The sequence below is a fragment of the Balaenoptera borealis genome (genome assembly GCF_965194805.1).
Source record: "Balaenoptera borealis genome assembly, chromosome: 18".
Taxonomy (NCBI): domain Eukaryota; kingdom Metazoa; phylum Chordata; class Mammalia; order Artiodactyla; family Balaenopteridae; genus Balaenoptera; species Balaenoptera borealis.
In genome coordinates, this window is record NC_138877.1 from 7,627,107 (window position 1) to 7,646,568 (window position 19,462).

General features: G+C 43.5%; 1 long non-coding RNA gene across 4 annotated transcripts in view; it reads left to right on the forward strand.

Moving 5' to 3' along the window:
* The window catches only part of LOC309615469, a 270,174-nt gene that overhangs the window by 18,947 nt on the left and 231,765 nt on the right, over nt 1–19,462 (forward strand). The window contains exon 3 of one of the 4 annotated variants that reach the window (XR_014236827.1): nt 18,580–18,681. The exons of the other annotated variants lie outside the window; for them this stretch is intronic. This is a non-coding gene — a long non-coding RNA (uncharacterized lncRNA). The remainder of the gene's footprint in view (nt 1–18,579; nt 18,682–19,462) is intronic. 4 annotated transcript variants of the gene reach the window in all.

Below are 19,462 nucleotides of genomic sequence, written 5' to 3' on the forward strand. Positions count from 1 at the left end.
CATTGAGCTCACGGCCAAAAACACTGTAACTCATGCCTGAACAAAGCTTGCCTGATACGTGTGTTTTCAGTGTAGGGCACACGCAGCCCTCCTGTGCTTAGGATACTAGACAGCACTTCATGCTATGCTTGGGGGCGATTTTAAACAGCAAAATCATCAACAGAAGCACAAAAACACGAAAAGTGTGTCACTGAGTAGACGGTGAAGAGGATAGTGTGTACGATATGAGAGCTGACGTTTCACCGAGTGTCACCTCGTCCATCCTCAGCTGTGAAGGTGCATGGTCAGTGACAGGTATTTTGCCACTCTGCTCGTGACTGTGAATAACTGCAAAAGCCCCACAAGCACTGATTTTATGGTTACAAGTAAATTTTAGCAAGTAAGCAAATTTGCAAGTACAGAATCATGAACAGTGATTCTAGTTCCATTATAAACGAATTCTTCTCAGATCATGCTCTTCCAAAATGTCATCAGTTTCTTATTGGGAATCTGATTTCATAGGAGCATATGCCAGAAATCTACTGCAAATATCATACTGAATGATGAAAAATTAGAAGCATTATTATTAAAGGAGCAAGAAAAGGCTCCTGTCCCATTCATTGTGCTGGAGATCTTTAGTCAAAGTGATAAGAAAAACAAATAAGATATGAATACTGGGAAGGAAAGACAAAAATGTCCTTGAATTAGGGTGATGCGATTATTCATCCATAAAATCCAAGAGAATAAATTAAGACCTAGTTAACCAATAAGAGTGCATCAGGGTGGACAGGTATAAAATCAACATATGAAAAGTAATAGCTTCCCTATATGCCAACCAGAAGCAATTAGAAAATATAATTGAAAATACTAATTCCATTCATAACACCAACAAAATCTCTAAAATTCCTAGGAACAAACCCAACAAGAGAAATGTAACACTTATGAGGACAAAAAAATAAAACTTATTAAAGGACAAAAAAGAACCTGAAAAAATGGAGAATTAACCATATTCCTAGTTCAGATAAGTCAACATTTTAAAAATGTCTGTTGTTCCCAAATTAAACTGTAAATTTGTTGCAATACCAGTCAAAACTCCTTTCCCCAACCCAAATCTTACAACCCATGTCAAATGTTTTCAAAAATTCATTTGAAATTTTTGAGAGTACGCACCAGACCAGCAAAGCCTACTTTGAAATAGGAGACCAATGAGGGTATCAAAGGACAGTATAAGTTATAGTAATTTTAAAAATGTAACTTTAAAGGGAAGGAATAAACAGATCAATAGAACATAATATATAGAGTCCACAAACAGACCTATGTATATTTAGGAATTTAGTAAATAACAAAGGTTATACTCTGGACCAGTAAGTAAAAAATTTAATAAATGATGTTGGAAAATAAATGATGCAAGAAGGTCTTTGCAACATATAATAAAAGACAAGGGATGAATAGACAGAATATACAAGTAATTCTTACAAACCAGTAATACAAAGTGCAAAAGAAAAGTGGGCAAAGAACGTGAAAAGACATTTCAGAGGAAATCATACAAATGACCAGCAACTAAATGAAAAGATCCTCAATTTCAATAGCAATCAGAGAAATGCAGATTAAACAGGATTGAGACATCATTTCCAGCCATCAGTTTGGCAAAATTGAAGAGACTGATAATAGCAAGTGTTGATGAAGAAGTGGAGAAATGGTATTTTCCTGCATTAAAGGTGGTTCAGCTCTTTTGGAGAGCAACATGGCAGCGTGAATTAAAATGTTAAATATATATACTTGGTGAGCCAAAAATGCCTTTCTAGGTATCTAATATAGAGACATAGTCTCACATATGCTCAAAGAGATATTGATGGTAACAGTGAAAAATTGGAAACCAACTTAAGTGTTTGTTAAAAGCAGAATGGTTAAATAATCTATCATACTTTGACGCTGTGGATCATTGTAGCAATTTTTAAGGAAACCTAAATCAATACATACCAGCATTAAAATATCTCAGACATATATTGTCAAGTGAAAAAAGCATGTTGCCGAAAATACATGCAGTGCTATGTAATGTATGTTAAATAAAAAATCTGCACAGACTGTTCATTTCTATCTTTAACTACATAGGTATGTATGTAAACACATAGAAAAATGTCTGTAGGGACACATGGCAAATTAATCAGATGCTACCTCTAGAGAAGTGAATGGAATCAAAAGTGGTCATCAAAGAGACTCTTGCTTTGTTTTTTAATCTTTAAAAATTTCGTTTGTGGTAAAAAAAAAAACCCCACATAACATAAAGTTCAGCATCTTAATCATTTTCAAGTATACAGGTCATTAGTGTTAAGTATATTCACATTGTTGGGTAACAGATCACCAGAACTTTTTTATCTTGCAAAACTGAAACTCTGCACCCATTAAACAAATGCCCGTTTCCCTCTGCACTCCGTCCTGGTAACTACCATTCTGCCTTCTATCTCTATGAATTTGAGTACTTTGGATACTTCATATATGAGGAGTCATACAGTATTTGTCTTTTTGTGACTGGCTTATTTCACTTAGCATGTCTTCAATGTTCATTTATATTGTAGCAAGTGTCAGATTTTCTTTCCTCTTTCAGGCTGAATAATATTCCATTCTATATATAGACCACATTTTATTTATTCATTCATCTGTAGATGGACACTTGGGTTGCTTCCACCATTTGGCTATTGTAAATAGTGCTGCTGTGAACATGGGTGTACAAATATCTCTTCAAGACCCTGCTTTCCTTTCTTGTGGGTGTATACCCAGAAGTGGGATTGCTGAATCATAATGGTAGTTCTGTTTTTAACTTTTTGAGCAACTGCCATACTTTTCTTGCCAATAATACTTTATTATCTAAGTATTTCACAACAAGAATATACTTATGTATTCTTCATGTAATTAAGGGTAAAGGAAAAAATTAGTCTAGATAAGTGCAGTTCAAAGGACACCATGCACAAGTAAATGGTGGTTTTGGTGAAACTAAGAATGGGCAAATGTGGTGGTCTCTGCCTTACCAAAACGCCTGTGAACTGAAAGTGTTGAAAATTATGGGTCTAGCATTTAATTAGCATGCCTGATAGTTTTATTGTTCTCAAATATCCGCTAGCCTTGCCTAGGGGAGGCTTATACGTCCCCACCCTACAGATAACCCTCGCGGCCATCTGACTTGCTTTGGCCAATGAAACGTGAGCAGAAGTGCCGAGAGCCAAAGTGAGGTTTTCTGTGTCCTCTTCCCGTCTGCTGTGACAACCAGCACCATCCCAGCCCAGGTTGTAAAAGCAGTCGGGGTCCCAAAGGGAGGTCGTGTGCAGCAGAGCTTCAGCCAAACTTTGATGCAAGTCAAGCACGAGTGAGAAGTACATCTTGGGGGTTGAAAATGACTGGATTTATTTATTTATTTATTATTGAAGTATAGTTAATTTACAATGTTTTGTTAGTTTCTGGTGTATAGCAAAGTGATTCAGTTATATATATATAAAACTGAATATATATATATATATTTTATAATCTTTTCCATTATGGTTTATTACAGGATGTTGAATTAGTTCCCTGTGCTATACAGTAAGACCTTGTTGTTTATCCATCCTATATATAATAGTTTGCATCTGCTAATCGCAAACTCCCAATACATCCCTCCCCCAACCTCCTTCCCCTTGGCAACCACAAGTCTGTTCTCTATGTCTGTGAGTCTGTTTCTGTTTCGTAGATAGGTTCATTTGTGTCATATTTTACATTCCGCATATAAGTGATATCATATGATATTTGTCTTTGTCTGGCTTACTTCACTTATTATGGTAACCTCTGGGTTTATCCATGTTGCTGCAAATGGCGGTATTTCATTTTTTATGGCTGAGTAGTACTCCATTGTGTATATATGTGTGTATATATATACATATTTGTGTGTGTATATATACATATTGTGTGTGTGTATATATATACATATATATATATATATATATGATCTATCACATCTTCTTTTTCCATTTATCTGTCAAAGGACGTTAGGTTGCTTCCATGTCTTGGCTATTGTGAATAGTGTTGCTGTGAACATTGGGGTGCACGTATCTTTCTGAATTAGAGTTTTCCCCCAGTAATGCCCAAGGGTGGGATTCCTGGATCATATGGCAACTCTGTTTTTAGTTTTTTGAGAAACCTCCAACACTGTTTTCCATCGGCTGGATTTATTTTTGATATCACAGGACAACATGGTCTGTCTGCCTCATGCAAGACGTTTATCTAACACCCCTTGTCTGCACGAGGACTGTGGACTCCTAGTGGGAACAGGAATCTGTAAATCAAGGCCTCTTCTGAAGACACGTATACACCGCTGCAAAGCCAGGGAAAAGGCCAGCGCCATCCGTCCGTATCGGATTTCAGGGCAGGGGCCATGCAGCCCAGGATGTGGCACCTCAGGGACCATCCAGAGCCCCGTAAGCCTGCAAGGTACGGAAGGCTTAGCTCCACCACTCCCTGGAGTCTAGCTACAATTTAGACCAGCTTTAGATGCAGTAGGAATAAACTAAAGAGGGCGCACCCACTTTCTCCCATCAAAAACCCTATTATGTTAAACAGAGGAGTAATACCCCATCTCATGAATTATCTTCCAAAGTACGGCCTTGAGAAAATTTTCCAGAGTGTGAGCTGTGAGCTACTGGCTCGGGGATCCATCAACCCATTCCCTTTGGAGCAGTGGCAAGCGTGGCCCGTGGCAGCTGCTTCCAGACTGTCCTCTGTCAGCTGAGAAAGGACAGTCAGCTTCATTCTGCTGGAACATCTAACACATTTCTGCTTTGCTTGCAGAGCTGTTCCTCATCAGCACTCGTCCAATTCAAGGGGAAGGTGAAACCGGCCCTGGGTTGAACCTCACTCCATGGAAATGACTAAAAATGTCCCTTTGTATTTGTTAGTTGTCTTTTTTTTTTTTTTTAAACCAGAGAAGTTTTGACAGAAGATTATGCAAGAAAAGTATTTTAGACAAGCTATGGCAAAAGAAAACCAAGTCATTACAAGAATTAATCATCACTGGCCAAAAAAGAGCCTGATGTTAACTTCATTAGGAGTTTAAAGCAGCTATTAAATGAAGGGCATTGGATCCTTCTAGCTACTTTTCTCATTTCCTGGCTTATCTCCAGCTGGTTTGAAATACTAACACAATTGCTGAGAAATTCATGGCAAATCCAAACACAGAACAGATCCGCAGGACTTCAGGGTTTCTGGGATTCTTTGGAACAGTCGTTTCAAGTAAGCGTCAATCCTCAACTCTGAGTAAAAATGTCCTAAGAGTATGGTTTCACTGTCTCTAAGAAGATACACAATGTCAAGATGAGGCCTATGAAGTGCACATTTTCTCTTGAACTTGCTACGTGTAATGTTGAGAGTTCCCCCGAAGTGTACTGGTTAATTAGCATTTTCTTAATTAACATCTTTCAATCTTCTTTATGAGACAAAAAGCATCCTGGATAAAGCATGGTACACCGCGGGCTAGGAGTGTGGAATTCTAGGTCTGACTTCACCAGTGACTAACAGGATCTTGGGCAAGTCCTAGCTTCTCCGACCTCATTTTTTTCTGTTTATAAAATAATTCTGGCTCATCTATATTATCTGATTTGTTAGGACAAATTTCATGACCACATCAGCATGAAATCTGGATGAGGCTGATACTGAGAATGGATCAGACACACTTAATCAAGATGGTGAAAGAGGAGGCTGAAACCAGGACAGAAAACCCATTCCCACCCCAGCCAAGGGTTTCCCCATGTGCAGGGTTTGGTGGGGAGGTCAGGGAGAGAGGCTGACAGCCAAGGCATTTTGAAAACATAGCTTTTATTTGAAATTCACGGTATATTTGGTTAAATTTAACTTTTAGTAAGTTACGTAACATATTATGATCTATGTAATTATATATCATATATTACGATTTTGGATGGATAGATAACGTTTTAGTTCTTAATGGATTTTTTGGTCTTTTTAATTTTCTGAGTTAGAGGAACTCTCTGAATGGTGTTAAAGAGAGAGATATGAACCAGATGGGTCTAATTCTGATATTTTGAGCAATGCACCATTTCTAGTCTTTATCCTGCTGTATGGTGGATGGATGGGGCAGACCCAGTGAGCACCTCTCTTTAATCGTGGAGCCATAAGAGGGATTACTGTGGTCTGAGGATGCCATCCCTTCACACCTAACCCTTTTCACGTTGACATGTGGAGCTGATGCTGCCTATTGGCAGGGCACTGGGTACTTTTTTAGATACTGTACGTGTCATATTCTCGGTACAATTTTTAAATTGAGGGGAGCTGCAAACCTTATCACCTGGTACTAACATACAGGTAAGAGGACATACTAAGCATTATTTAAATTACATTTCTTTCAGGGAAACACACAGCAGCAGCAAAAACTCGAAACAATAATTGATTTTAAAAAGGGGGGAGGGGTTGGAATGATCGGAAATAGAATCTTCACCATTGGGAAAAAGTTCAACTTGTGATTCTTATTTATATCCAATCTTTGTGAGCATCCTTTAGTTTATTTACATAAAATCAACTTGGGCTTCATCAACTCTGCTGAGAAAAGATGAAATCTACCTGTAACCACCAGCAAGCGCTCTGGAGAGGACAGATTCTTAAATTACGTCATTAATTTCCAAGATATATGCATCACATTTGTGTTTGCAGAGCATAAAAATGTATTAGAGGAAGCCCAATTTCACGTGCTAATAAAAAAGAACACAGAAGATCTTATTCACTAGCAATCTGTCTTCCTTTTGATTTACAACTTTTAGAGAGCAGCAATGTCATTCAGCTGCAGGGTCACAGGGCCGCCTCCTGGTGGAATTACAGAGTAGAAGTGAGGAGGGAGGGGCATGGGGGGCACTTTTGCTCTATTGACAGTGTTTGATGCCTTAAGCTAGGGGATGAGGACATGGGCATCTTATTATTCTTTATTCCTTTTCTTGGCATATCTTAAATATCGCGATAGTATATTATTTTTAAGAAAAGAAGACCCGATTCTGAGGGCTTTGGGAACTAATTCAGTCATCTGAAGTTACTTAGGTCTGTGTACCCTTTTTGGCTCCGGTGAGAATTATGTTATACAATTAGGGATAGGAATGCTGGAGAAGAAAACTTGAATTGATTAGGGGGACAGCTGTGATCTTAGAGAAGGGAACCATGGCTTGTTAATCTTGCCCTAGACTGTGTGCCCAGAGACTTGTCCAAGACATTCAGAGCGAGGGAGCCGAGGGGCAACAGTCCCCAGCTGCGGGCCTGGAACACCAGCATGTCCCTTGCCGCAGGGACATGGTGGCCGAGAGGTGGAGCCTGAATGACCCAGGCACGAGAAGGACAAAGCCCAGCAAAGAAGCTGGTTTCAGGACCAACGCTGACTCCCAAGAGGCTACGTGTACAGATAGGTCACACCTGAGATGAAGTAGTTTCTGTCTGGGCCGTGGGTTGGGTGACTCGCTGCTAAGGGTCAGCATGGATGACACAGGAAGGACGAGGCTGTGGTCCTATGGCACAACCTAGAGATAGGTCCCCCTTTACCCCAGGGGCAGTAGTGGGAGGTGTAAGTGTCAAATCTTGGGGAGCCTGCCTTTCTGAGGCTGCTTTGGGGACAAAACCGCTTCCTCCTCTGACCCCTCGGGAAGGGGAATCTCTTAAAGCGAGACCCATGACCTGGGACAGCAGATCTGTGAACCCAGACTCCACGCAAACAGGGACATCAGAGCCAGGTGCCCTGTCCTCAGACCGTGACGGCCTTCTATCTCTGGGTGCTTCCAGGGTCCTCTTTGGGAGTGCGTTTGCTTTCTCTTCTGTCTTAATGTGTCTAAACTAGAATCCCTCGGTGGAGATTTTCTTCTCGCACAACTTCTTTAAACTGGGTATAATAATCCGCACACCGTAAAACTCACCCTTTTCAAGTGGACGGTCTGGTGGCCCTGGCGTAGACTGGCTCCTTCAGTTCTTCCTCTGCGGGCTAGCCTCTGTCGAGCCTGTTTGGGGGAGCAGCTTCTTCCTGTGCGTTTCCCCCGGCAGAGAGGAAGGCAGGTCTGCCTTTCGCCGCGGCTGCCTGCGGCCTGTGGTCCTGCGTTGGCTGGGGCTCTGCGTGCCCACCGGCTCCCCGTATGCTGAGAGCACAGGCTCGCGACGTCTGAGGCAGGGAGAGAGCTAACTCATGCACACTCTTATCGATTTTTCCCATCATCTCGGTTCCTCTGACTCCCTCTTTTCCCCTAGAGGAACAGTTAGGAAATAGCCAACAACCCTTGCAGCCAAACTGAGTTTCTGAATTTATTGCATTCCTAAAACAGTGGAAAAGAAATCAAGCATCGGACCTCAGAAGGATCACGTAGAAGCAAATTATGTTCCCGTTTGATGGTGAAGCAGCCCGGCAATCCACGCCTTTGGGGGTAGGACGTACGCTGAGAAGGATGTTCCCTGATGTTAGGAAAATAATAGGCTGGCATGCACGTGTATCTTTCTCCTTGAGACTAATTAGAAAGTTCAGGAAACCTAGTCAAGGAAGGAATATCTGGTATTTGCCTGGTTCTCTGCACAAAATGATAATCCAACGGTCAAGAATAACTATGGGTGCACATATTTTCTGAGAATACAATAAACAGAACTCTAAATTTACAAAACATTAAGAAGTAAAGAGTAGTCATTAGCTTTCCAAAACCAGTTGGCGTTTTTATCCTGCTGAACTTTTGTTGTAAGGGATGAGGCTAACAATAAATGGGTCAGAGACTACAGAGCTTTCCATGCTAAAAATTCTGAGATTCACATGTCAGTACCTCAGAATGTAGAGCAAGACAGACCCTCAGAAACTACAGACTATCAGGGTTATATGATTACCCAAGATCATGTGCCAGAACGTATTTTAAATTGACGTTGTTGGAAATTTCCCCCATAAAAGCTAATGAAAATGATAGCTCCTGGAGTTCTAATAAAGTTGAGAGGTTAAGAAAGATCCTAAATTAGCTTTACTAGTCTTAGACACTGCTTGTCTACCATGGAACGGTGAAAAACCACCAGCCTCGTGAACCAGGGCAGTAGTGTGAATCCACATCCCCTGGGAGCTTGTTAAAAATACAGAGGCCCAAAAAACAAAAACAACAACAGCAAAAACAATAACAAAAACCAAAATACAGAGGCCCAGGTCCCAGGCCGCAAGCTCAGTCGGTAGATCTAGCTCCCTCGAGCATTCTGAAGCACGCCAGTATTTGAGAACCCTAATATCGTGGAAACAGTTTGAGTTTGAAATCAAGTAGACAGTTGAGATCCAGAGGCCACCATTCCCTGACCTTGAGCAAGCTGCTGCTCTCTCTGAACCTTAGTTCTCTCAACTATTACCAACTTCCTGGGTGGTTGTGAGGATTAAGTTAATGGCCTGTTTATCTCAGTGTTTTGCCACCTAGTGGACGATTAATAAATGTTTCTTCCTGCATGAGTTTGCTAGGACTGCCATAGCAAAATACCACGGACTGGGTGACCTAAACAACAGTCATTTATTTTCTTACAGTTCTGGAGGCTGGGAAGTCCAAGGTCAAGGTGTTAGCAGGGTTGGTTCTCTTGAGGCCTCTCTCCTTGGCTTGCAGACAGCCGTCTTCTCGCCGTGTCCTCTCGTGGCCTCTTCTCTGTGTGAGTGTCCCCGCATCTCTTCCTCTTCTTATAAGGTCATCAGTCCTGTTGGATTAGGGCCCCACCCTTATGTCATCATTTAACCTTAATCATCTCTGTAAAGCCCTTATCTCCAAATACAGCCACATTGGGGGTTAGAGCTTCAACATGCGAGTTCTGGGGGAGACACAATTCAGTCCATAACACTTCCCTTCACCCTATCTTTTTACCTGTGCTCTTGCCTTTTTCCTTTCCCGTCACCGTCAGCAGTAGTTTCTGTTTCAATCATCTGTAACTCAAAAGAATCATTTTACAGTACTTATCTGATGAAAGCACTGGTTGAAGGTGAGGTGAGGATGGGGTGCAGGTGTTTTGCTGAAGGCATTGGCGTCATGGGAATCCAGTCCCCAGAGCCCTGGTCCAAGAATATAACAGAGACTCTACGCTTAGCTAAAGGATCTGGTTACTCTCACTAGTTCGATTTCATTTTTTTTTTTTAAAGTGACCTAGATGGAGAAGGTGCAGAATCCCCTATGTCTAAATTCTGAGTCCTCACATTTCCAAATTCTGAAGGGCTTTTTTTTCTTCTTCTTCTTCTTAAGATAGATCACAGCAGAGAAAAAGAAAAGTCTTTTCAGATTTCATAAGCGAAAGCTTAACTTTGTGATATATTATTTCCTGACAGAGTGGTTATTTAGCACCTATGTTTAGAGTCCATAATACTCCGTTTCAGATGTGTGAGGCCTCATTCTAAGCAAGCTGCCGCGCCCGTCCCTACTGCTCAAGTGTCTCCTTCGTGGTTGCACGCACAGCTCCACAGAGGCCGGCAGCCCCGTAATAGAGTCTGTGATGTGAACTTCATTCCTTCTGCTGTTACACAGCAGACCTGGCCGCCTCAGATCCGTCCCTGATGTAACTGGCAACGCACTGAAATGAGTCAGTCTGTGAATCACTCAAGAAACCTTCGGCGACTGCACCGTTCTCTTATTCATACCACAATGAATTAAATCTTCTGACCTAGGCTATGAATTTTACCTCTTTCCCAATTACGTTCCTTGACTCTACGTTGGTTTTTCTTCCATGAAACTGAAGCAGCCTTCTAAAAATGTACGCATTTATTACGTATCTTCCTCTGCCTGACTTAAAATGTGCCCCTCTGATTACTCTGAACTGTGATTGAATGAAGAAGCCTGGGAATAGGTATGTATTCATAATAAAGTAATGAACTTTCCCTTTGATGCCTTGGGCGGAGATGAAGGCATTGAGGGGCACTTCTGATGCGATGTTGACAGGACCGTCCCGACCACCCCAGTGGGCTGAGGCAGCCCCAAGATCCTCACTCTTTACCCTTTTTGCTTCTTGTTTGTCCCACACTTGGGAAAGGAACAGTATGGTTCAATCCTAAAGTGTCCGAGCCCAAGGAGATCCTAGCATCTCTGAATTCAGCCCCCTCTCTCTTCCTCAGCTGCTGATTAACCAGTCAAACCACATAGTTTTCCAGTGTCCTCCACCCTGAGGCAAGGTGGGCTTTCCTGGGCCTGGGCCCAGCCACGTGACTTACGTTGGCCGACTGGATGTTGACAGAGTCGGCGCAAGGAGAACCTTAGAAAGTGCTCGTGCGGTGGGGCCAGCTCTCTGGCGCTTCTGCTGTTGCTGGGAGAGGAACGTGTCTGGTAGCTGCGGGTCCAGGAGGAGGGAAGACACGCACATGTGACCAGCTTAGTCTCAACTAAGCTTTTCCTCTGCAAAGCCTAGAGCGGCGCCCCCAGCTGCTCTGGGCGGACAGTTCATTCAGGACTTTAAAAGTGTTGCTTTGCTGTTACTGTAGTTGCCTCTAGTGCTTTACATCCTTCAAAGTATGCAGGTGAAGCCACCTGTACTTAGTGTGGGACTGAGCTGCTGTGTCTGTTCTGCACCCCTGGACCATGGAACCCTCTCCCCCATCGCTTCCCACCCCCCCTTAGGGGTACGTGACTGCTGCTTGTTACTCAGTGAGATGAATGGTGAGCAAAGGGGAACGTTCTTGGACCACCTGATGTCTTTTTTTTTTTATAAATTTATTTTATTTTTGGCTGCATTGGGTCTTTGTTGCTATACGTGGGCTTTCTCTCGTTGCGGCGAGCAGGGGCTACTCTTTGTTGCGGTGCGCGGGCTTCTCATTGCGGTGGCCTCTCATGTTGCAGAGCACAGGCTCTAGGGGCGCGGGCTTCAGTAATCGTGACTCGCGGGCTCTAGAGCACAGGCTCAGTAGCTGTGGCACATGGGCTTAGCTGCTCCGTGGCATGTGGGATCTTCCCGGACCAGGGCTCGAAGCCGTGTCCCCTGCATTGGCAGGCAGATTCTCAACCACTGCACCACCAGGGAAGTCCCCGACCACCTGATGTCTTAGCTTCAGTCTTAGGCAGGCCCTGGGCACCTGGACCCTGGAGGAGGGCTTCCTCAGTGGTCCTGCCCCTTCCGCAAGGGCACACACCTCTGCAGTGTGTTGGGGGGTGGCCCTGGCAGGAGAGAAGTCCCTGCCCTTCTCCAGCAGCAGTTTTGTGCCTCTGTTGCTCACTCAGCGATCAATTACGATTCCTCTGTGTGTAAGAGTTTTCCACCCCACCCTTGGCATCACACAGCTCTTGCTGTAACTCCTTCCCCAGCAGCCCTGGATCTTTGCCTGGGTCCCTGGGGCATGAGAGAAGGGAGAGGCAAGAGGGCAGGATCCCATGCTTGTGTGTCATGGAAGGGAGCGCCCTCGGGTCACCTGCCCTGCCCCAGCCTTTCTGCAAACCTCTGATGGAGGCCTGGGGAAAAGAGTTTGAGTGTGTTTCAACACCCCGTGTTTCGGGCTCCCAGGGATTCTCAACTCTCATGGCGGTCTACACTTGGCCTTTAACAGTCCATGACGTTTGAGTTGTTTTCTTCCCCCTCACATTAATGCAGCCGCCTCTTCTTCCTGAGCTCCCACAGGGGTGAAATAGTCCTTACATCCCATTTTCCTCGGAGGGCTTGTCACCCACCGGAATTTGGTTCAGTTGATTGGCTGCAACCTTAACTCTGAGATGGGCTGAAAGAGAGTTATGATTTTATAGATCATCAAGACTCTCTCTCATCATTAAGGTGGAAGGAACATTCCATATGGCTCTCTAGGTCCCAAGCCCAAGTGGAATTCTCATCACTTACCTGTTGGTCTGCAGATGTCTCTTTATGGTTATTTTCTTAGTACTATGTTGTTGCCATTTTGGTTTCCTCTTTAGCCCCAGAAATATTTAGTGTGTGTATGTAGATGCCCGTGTGTATGTGTTTTAAGAAAATTAGGTAGAGATTTTTTTGCAATGTTAATTTCAAATTTTATAGTATAGTGATTAGGTAGTGTTACTTGTACCAGTTCTTTATATATTTATTAAGGCTTTTTGTGGTTAAATTTTGAAAATGTTCCATTTAGGTACTTTTATCAAATATTAAAACTTTATTTTTTAGAGCAGTTTTAGGTTCAGAGCAAAACTGATGAGTAGCTACAGAGATTTCCCATATACCCACTGCACCACACAGGCATAGCACACAGATACTTTAAAAGGTTTATAATCTGTTTATGGTGTAGAGTTTGCATTAAATTATTTTAAAAATAAATTGTTCAGGTCTTTTCTATCCAAAATTATTTTTTATCTGCCTAATCCTTAAAGGACTAAGTAGGAGTGTATTAAAAATTTATCAATATTATTATTTTTTCTAAAATTTTAGACATAAATTATGTCTAAAATTTTAGACATAATTCTAACAGTTTGTGGTATCTGTATTTCGGTGTCCATCATTTGGCACATAATTGTTTACAATAGTAATTTTTTTCGTCTTTTGTCTTCTCCTTCATCAAGAAAAAGTCATTCACTTTGTCCTGTTAAGAATTCCTGGAAAAAAAAAAAAAAAAAAAAAGAATTCCTGGACTTGGGGCTTCCTTGGTGGTGCAGTGGTTAAGAATCCGCCTGCCAATGCAGGGGACACGGGTTAGAGCCCTGGTCTGGGAAGATCCCACATGCCTCGGAGCAACTAAGCCCGTGCGCCACAATTACTGAGCCTGCACTCTAGAGCCCGCGAGCCACAACTACTGAGCCTGCGCTCTAGAGCCCGCAAGCCAAACTACTGAGCCTGCGCACCACAACTGCTGAAGCCCGCCTGCAACTAGAGCCCGTGCTCTGCAACAAGAGAAGCCACCACAATGAGAAGCCCGCGCACTGCAATGAAGAGTAACCCCGGCTCGCCGCAACTAAAGAAAGCCCGCGCACAGCAACGAAGACCCAACACAGCCATAAATAAATAAATGAATGAATTAATTAATTAATTAAAAAAAAAGAATTCCTGGACTTCCCTGGTGGTGCAGTGGTTAAGAATCCGCCTGCCAATGCAGGGGACACGGGTTCGATTCCTGGTCCAGGAAGATCTCACATGCCGCAGAGCCGCTAAGCCCACATGCCACAACTACTGAGCCCCTGTGCCACAACTACTGAAGCACGCGTGCCTAGAGCCTGTGCTCTGCAACAAGAGAAGCCACTGCAATGAGAAGCCCGCGCACCGCAATGAAGGGTAGCCCCCACTCGCCGCAACTAGAGAAAGCCCGCACGCAGCAACGAAGACCCAATGCAGCCAAAAGTAAATAAATTTATTAAAAAAAAAAAAAGAATTCCTCTTAGAAGTCTTCATTCGGTATTAATAATTCAGCTTCCGGTCTGTTTTTGCTTGTATTTGCAAAACATATTTTGTTCATTTCTGTCACATTTCCCAGTCAGTAGGTCTGGTAACGGGCCTTTTGGTCAGTATCTGGTTGGATTTTATTGTTTGCCGGTTGTAACCTCCTGTGTTCCTGGGACTTTGGCTCCTGTGTTATTGTCAGGCTCTGCCTTGAGGTCTTGTCTGTGCTCTTGCCAGGCCTCCTCACCTGTCCTCCAAGTGCACTCCCTCCAGCCATGACCACTTCAGATTGCGTCACCTGCACCCGTACATGGCGCCGTTGCTACCTGCTTATTCCAAACTGCGTCCCCAGAGCCTCTAACATGCCGGCACACAGGAGTTCTCAATAAGTATTTTTTTTAGTGAATGATGATAGGTGTAGGATTAGTTAGGTTCATCAGTGAGGAATAGAAAACCCAAATATCAGTGGCCTAAAAAGAGTTTCTCTCTCCCTTATTTAAAAGTCCTTAGGCCTTTAGGCATTTAGGCCAGAGCTGGCAAGGCTTTGTTCCATACCGTCTTCAGGGACACAGATGCCTTCCACACTGTCATGCTGCACGCCCAGGGTGTGTTCCCCGTCCTCATGGTCCAAGACGGCCCGCGTTTCAGGCCACAGGATGGGAGAAGGGACAAAGAAGAGCCGGCAGGGTCCCTTAGAGGAGGTTTCTGGAATCTGCCAAGCAGACAAGCACTTCTTCTATAGCTTTAGCCAGAATTTAGTCTCAGGGCCACGCTGCCTACAAAGGAAACTGGGATGTGTTGTCATAATGTGGATAACTTGGTGCGCAGCTAAAAAATCTGCCACTGTGGAAGAAGAGGAAAACGTACTGGGGAACCTTTAGCAATTGCAGAACACTAACGACCTGAAAAGGCATAGCGTATTTGTGGAAACAAGAGGGCTGGTGGAGCGGGTCGTAGTATAAGCAAGGTAGCATGGTGGGTCAGCTACAAAGACCAGGAGGGGCTAACCTGTGAAGCAATGCCAAGACTTCGTATATTACCCTGTAGTCTGTTTATCAGTGAGGGTCCGGAGAGGAAGCAGACACTCCTCAAAGGGGTGAAGTGAGTTTAACGAAGGGACTATCAAAAGGTGGGTGACGCAGGTCGGCAGTCGCAGGAAGCGGCATCCCTATTTGGAGTGCTGAGGCAGGTGGGTAAGTTTGCTGGAACCCGGCAGTTGCAGTGGTAGGAGACGGGTGTCAGACAAGGGCCATGCCTCCGGTAGACAAACGTTGCCACTGCAGCGTGTGGCCTGGAAGCAGAACTGGTGACACATTGCAGTGCAAAGTGAAAATGAAGACCCCTGTTCAAAAATGTTTAAGAATTTCAAGACGGCAACAGCAGAGCATTAAACCAAGCGTGGGGCTTTTCTGAGCACGGGGACCCATACTGTTGTACAGGTTACACCCCCGTGAAGCTGGCCTTGCCTGGCAGAGAAGAAGCTGGAGGAAAAGTGCCCTAAACTTCTCTCTCTTCCAGCCCTCTGACTTTTTCCCATGCCTCCCATTGTCCACACCCAAGTGGAAGTCCAAGCACAGGAGCCTGGTTGAGGCCGTTCATGAGGGTCAGCCCCAGCTAGGAAAGTGGATGGTGGGTCTGGAGGAGCAAGCACCGAATGTCTAGCTCACTGTGGAGAGCCGTTAGAGAGCTTTAAGCAGAGTGGCACGTCCAGTTTACTTTTAGGAAGAACTTTTTGACAGCATCGTGGAAGGATGGATTGGAGAGCCTGGGGGCAGAAAGGCCAGTTAGGAGGCTATTATGATAGTTCTGTAGCTGCTTTCCTTTTTTAAAAAAATCAAAACTCACAGTAAGAAATATATATTTATATTGTTATTTTTATATTGTTAATCAGGTAACACACACACACATACATATAAAATCTGAAGCCCATGAAACAATACTTAACCTTACTAGAAGCAAAGTACTCTGATTTCACTTAGAAATACTGGTTCCTTATTGTAATCATTTCACAATATGTGTACGTCAAACCATCACGATGTACACCTTAAACTTATACAGTGATGTATGTCAATTATTCTTGAATAAAACTGGGGGGCGGGAAATACTGGTTCTGAACCATTTTGTTGATTTTATGAGTCACTAATGAGTCACAACTTTCAGTTTAAGCAACATTAGTCTAAGAGTGTAGTAGGCAGAGTAATGCCCCCAAAGATGCCCACGTCCTTTGATTTTGATTGAGGACCCTGAGATGGGAGGTTATCCTTCACTCCCCGGGGATGGGGGCCCCGCGTTATCACAGGGGTCTTTATAAGGGAAAAAGGGAGCAAAAAGTGATGTGAGGAAGGAGACAGAGTCCTGGTGGGGCAGCTGGCCATCGCTGGCTTTGAGGACAGAAGAAGGGGGCCACGAGCCGAGGAATGCCTGCCGCCAGAAGGTGGAAAAGGTGAGGAAACACACTGTCCCCTGGAGGCTCCGTGAGGAGTGCAGTCCTGTTAACACCTTGATTTTAGCCAGTGAGATCCACAGAACTTCTGACCTCCGGAGCTGTGAGGTGATGAATGTGTGTTGCTTTAAGCTGTCAGGTTTGTGGTGATTCATGACAGCAACAGCAAGAAACTAGTACGAGGAGGGAGGTGAAGGGACTCGGAGTGAAGGCGGTGTGGGTGTGGGGAGGGATGAGAGGTGTGGCACCCAGCTTCTCTCTCAGGGTGGAGGGCCGCTGCCCCGAGACGAATCACAGTTGTCCTTCATCTCGTGTGTTATAATCCTGGGAAAGTTAAAATGAATATCAAAGACTTAGAGGAGGATAGAAGTCTGGTTAAAACTCTTTGTTTTAGCGACATGACTGTATGAATTCAGGGCGGATAAATAGAATGTGCCGTAAACCTGTGAGCGGATCTGGAAGAAGACGGATGGGGCCACCCAGATGGTTTCTTCATTTAGTCCCGGCTGCCCTAGGAGGTTAACCTGGCCTATGACAAAGTGACTCTACACCTCAGAGGGAAAGGATGGAGTAATCAATAAATGGTCATGGACAACTGACTGTCAACATGAGAAAACAAAGTTGGACTCAAACGTGGGAAGCAAGACTTTAAAACTTTTGGAAGTATAGTAGGATAGCTTTATAACATCAAGGAACAGCATAAAGTCCAAGCTATACACCCAAAACAAAAGGGGAAACAGATTCATTCGATTATACTAAAATTTTAAAACTTGAATACAACAGAAGTCTCCATAACAACATGATAAAGCCAACCAGAGCTTGAGGGGACTTGTAAATACAAATATCTAATAAAGCAGCAGTGCCCAGAATATCTTAATAACTCTACGCGTCAATAAGAGTCAACCAACCCAGTAGGTAAGCAGGCAATGGATATTAACTGACAGTTCACAAAAGAGGAAACCTGAATATCCCGTAAATATACAATGACATGTCCTACTTCACTGGTCATTGAAGAAATGAAAACGAAATTGAGATGCCTTCCCACTCTCATCAAATTAGCAAAAATTTTTAAATGTGACAGTGTCAAGTGTTGGAGAGGATGTGGAGAAACAAGAACTTTCATACTTTCCTGGGAGGAGTGTAAATGGGTCCAAGCATTTTAGAGAATGATCTGAAGGTGTCTAGTGAAGATGACGATTCCTAGAGATGTTCCTTTGAGAAACCCAAGCATGTGCACAAGAAGACCCACAAACTCCTCTCATTTAAGCATTGTTTAACCTGGAAACAAAATACCCATCATTAGAAGACTAGACAGATAAATAGTGATATATTCCTCCAAAGAAGTAGTATGTCATAGCTGAAAATGAATCTAGAGCCTTGTTGTGTTACCATAGATAAATCTCAAAAAACATAACACTGAGCCAGAAAATCAAGTTGTAGTAAAATACATATAGTAACCACATGCAAAACAGTATTGTTTATGTACACAAACATCTGTATAAAAATCATAAAAACAGACACGAGAATGGTAAGCACCAAACTTAGAATAGTAGGTCCAAGAAGGAGGGAGGAGAATGGAGTCAGGGAGGGTAGGAATACACAGGAGGCTGTAGCTGTAAAGTTTGATTCATACTTTACACTCATGATTTTATACTTTATACTTTTTGTGTGCTTGAAAAGTTTTATTTAAAAAATCAAACCCTTCACCATGGCAAAAAAGCCACCTACAATACTGCCTCCTCTGAGGCTGTCTTTGCCAACCTTTTCAATCTCCCCATCCATCACTCCCATGTATTGTACTACTGGGCTCTCGATAGACCAAAGTTTGTGTTGTTTCCTGAGCGTATTTCTTTTCACAGCTCCATGCCTTTACTTATGCTGTCCCCTCCCTCTGGACCCCACCTGGAAGACCATTCATCCTTCCAGATTCATTTCATGTTTCATCTCTGGTGTTCTCCAAGGTATGCTTCTCAAACTCTGATGTGCGGAGGAGTCATCCTTAGATCTTGTTAGAATGCAGGGTCTGATTCTGTTGGTCCACGAGGATCGCACTGAGTACCAGGCCCTCATGACCCCATCCTCTTCCAGCAAAATTAGGAGCTCCCCGCTCTAGATTCCCATAGCTTCCCCTACATTCCCTTCTGACAATATTCCTTGCATTGTTCTGCGTCTGCTTTCTTTTTTAAAAATAGATATCCATCTTTTTCATGAAACTCTTAAGGGTAGTAATCTCCTAAGGGTATTTATCCTGCCCTGGACTTCACTGTACTGCCAGCGCCTAGCATTCATTTGCTGAATATTTGAAACATTCCCATGTTGAAAGTATAATTGTCTTTTGCACCTCAGGTGAAGCCTTATTAAATCTTTTCAAACGTATCTGTTTAAATTGTGTTTTATATCTCAGGCCAGTAGCAACAGGTATGTAGGGCAGTAAATGCACACTGTGTGCAGATCAGGTCTGAAGAAGTTCCTAATTACAGTTCTCATTGGAGAGGGGAGCTGGGAGCTGGAAACCCTTAAGGATGTTCAGATCCCTTAGGGCAGAGAAAGCTTTGGAGATGCGGGGGATTTAGTTACTTGGTCACTGGGCATGGATTTTGCTCTAAGCATTCAGATGGCTTAGGGGAGCTTTGCAGACCTGTTCTAAGAAAACAGGCTCTCTGAGAGTAGGAAGAGTGGAGGGTCAAACCAAGGGCTGCCCGCTGATTAACTCTGATGGCCTGACCACGGCTCGCCCTCTGC